Source organism: Nematolebias whitei, chromosome 19, assembly GCF_014905685.2.
Source record: "Nematolebias whitei isolate Nwh7 chromosome 19, NemWhi1, whole genome shotgun sequence".
NCBI lineage: Eukaryota > Metazoa > Chordata > Actinopteri > Cyprinodontiformes > Rivulidae > Nematolebias > Nematolebias whitei.
In genome coordinates, this window is record NC_056516.1 from 38,624,969 (window position 1) to 38,628,062 (window position 3,094).

Genomic DNA, 3,094 nt, shown 5'->3' on the forward strand with positions numbered 1-3,094 from the left:
TTACAACCAGCCTTTTACTAATTTTAGCTCGTCTTTTGATTCTTACAACCAGCCTTTTACTAATTTTAGCTCGTCTTGATTCTTACAGCTAGTCTTTTACTAATTTTAGATCACCTTTTGCTTCTTTCAGCCAATCTTTTGCTCATTTTAGCTCATCTTTTGATTCTTACAGCCAGCCTTTTACTAATTTTAGCTCGTCTTTTGATTCTTACAGCCAGCCTTTTACTAATTTTAGCTCATCTTTTGCTTGTTTCAGCTAGTCTTTTACTAATTTTAGCTCATCTTTTACTTGTTTCAGCCAGTCTTTTGCATCTATTAATGAGTCCTTTGATCATTTTGGCTTTTAGAAAACGGTAATTTGTTGCAACTTTTGGATTTTAGCTACTCTTCTGTATTTGTTTTAGGTTTAAGTTACCGTACTTTTGTTTTGTCAGCAGATTTCAGCAGATTTCAGCAGATTTCAGCAGATTTCAGCAGATTTCAGCAGTCATTCAGCAGTCATTCAGCAGTCATTCAGCGTTCTCTGGGTGTTTAGCAGAAATCTAAATTTATCTGATTAGTTATTTTTCTGCACAGCAAAAGCTGTGGAGCTGCTGCCTCTCAGCGAGCAGGTCCCCGGTTCAAATCCCGGCCCAGGGGCCCTCTGGGTGGAGCTTGAATGTTCTCTCCGTGCATGCGTGGGTTTTCTCCAGGTGCTCCAGTTTCCTCCCACAGACCAAAAACATGCATGTTAGGCTGATTGGTGACTCTAAATTGTCCCTAGGTGTGAGTGAGAATGTTTGTCTCGTTTGTCTCTCTGTGTCCCTGTGATGGACTGGAGACCCGTCCAGGGTGTCCCCCGCACAGTGATTTCTGGACATGGGCACCAGCGACCCCAAATGGAAGAAGCGTGTAAAGATGATGGATGTTTAAATGTTGCCGAGCAAAGACTTGGTTTGACGTAAACGAGTCGTTTCCTCATTTCTCACATGAACAGGAAGTGTCGTGTTTACCAGAAGAACTGAACTGGTCGTCCGAGAAAACACTCGGGAGTTTTTTCAGTTCCAGGTTTTTCACTTTCAGCTCAAGACGTCACTTTAAAAACCCGACTCGTACCAGCAGATCGGACCAGATCGGACCGAAGAACTTCGGCTCATTTAATCTACATTTTTAAATAAACTAAAGGTGGATCTTTACATCCTTGTTGTGTTTTATTTAATAAACGTTTAAAGTCGGACAGACCATTCGAAATACATTTTTTAAGAAAGATAAATTAATCAAACTTTCAAATGCATGAATTTTTGTTGTTGTTTCTAGATCTCAGTCATTTATTATATTTATAAATATTAAAAAAAAAACATGAAAGAAAAACATTGTTCTATTAATCTACTATAATCCAGTTTAGTGTTTGGTTTTTAAGAAAGCACAAATAAAAAGCTAAAGCACAGCACAAGAGTCCTCAACCAGCTCCTGTTTTAGCTGTTTATAAATTTAAACCTTCAGCTCATTCAGCAGATGATGCTGTTATTTTAGTTTTTTTAAACATTTATGCTTCAATAAATTTAACTTTATTCTTTATATTTCAACAGCTTCCCTAATAAAGAGATCAGTTCATTCCACCTTTATTTCTACAGGTTAGTCGAGTCACGAGGACTCGTTTACAAGAGAAACCTGTTTTAGACAAAGAACAGATGAAGTACAGACAATCATATAAAAGTGTAAATAAAGTGAAACAAAACGAAACTAAAACTAGCTGCATTATGAAACAACGTAAGAGACTAAAAACAGCAACACGGCTGAGTTGAACTTAACAGTTGTTTAAAATCCCTTAGAGAGGTCAAGGTCGACAACTTCAGATCTTTTTGTGAGGTGCTCCAAGTTTTAATATGAACAACTTAAACAATATTTAAATTCAAACAACTCATTCAACATTTATATAGATTTAATACAACATACTTCCAATAACACTACTACTAATGCTACTATAAAAAAGCATATTATTATCATTAATAATAATAATAATAATAATAATAATAATCCATCCAACCATTATATTTACCCGCTTTGTTCTTTGCGGGTCATGCGGGTGAGTTACTGATGCCCATGTCCAGCGATCACTGTGAGAAACGGGGCACACCCTGCTACTAGTAGTAGCAGGTAGTACCATTAGTACTTTGCACTACTGACAATACTACTACTGCTACTGCTACTGCAGAAAGAAAAGCTCTGCAGAGAGTGGTGAAGGCTGCACAGAAGATGTTGGAGTCAGACTCCCCACCATCAGACATCTACACCTCCAGATGCAGGAAGAGGGCCACCTGCATCATGAAGGACCACACTCACCCAGCATACACACTTTTTGCCCCACTCCCCTCAGGAAGGAGGTTGAGGAGCATTAAGTGTAGAACCACTAGACTGAGGAACAGCTTCTACCCTGAAGCTGTTAGACTCATGAATCCCTAACGAGGATAATCCCTGTAAAATAAATCACTGTAATGCCACTTGATTGTTATGTGCTGCTGATTATCCATGCTGCTGATCTCATGCTGCTGATCTGTTTCATGTTGCTGTGTTCATTCGTACTCATCTGCTCACACAGACTCATGTTCGTGCTGCTGTTTGGCATATTGTTTTTGCACTACTAGTGTTTAGTGTATTTTTAGTTTAACGTTATTCTTAGATTTTATTACTGTTCTTCTTTACAAATTTATACTTTAGTTGGATGTAAGTGGAACCCTGTGTACATAATTTTGTTCCACCACATGTACCACATGTGGTGTGTATGACAAATAAAGAAACTTTGACTTTTGACTTTGACTACCTTAGCTCATGCTACTTTAGCTAAGGCTACTACTATTAATGATACTTCTGAATATTACTACTGATACTACTTCTACCTTAGCTTACTACTGCCAATGCTATATTATCTAATATTACTACAGATAATACTACTACTGCTAAAGCTAGCTTAGCTAAGGCTACTACTGCTAAAGCTAGCTTAGCTAAGGCTACTACTGCTAATGTTAGCTTAACTAAGGCTACTACTGCTAAAGTTAGATTAGCTAAGTCTACTACTGCTAATGCTAGCTTATCTAAGGCTACTACTGCTAATGCT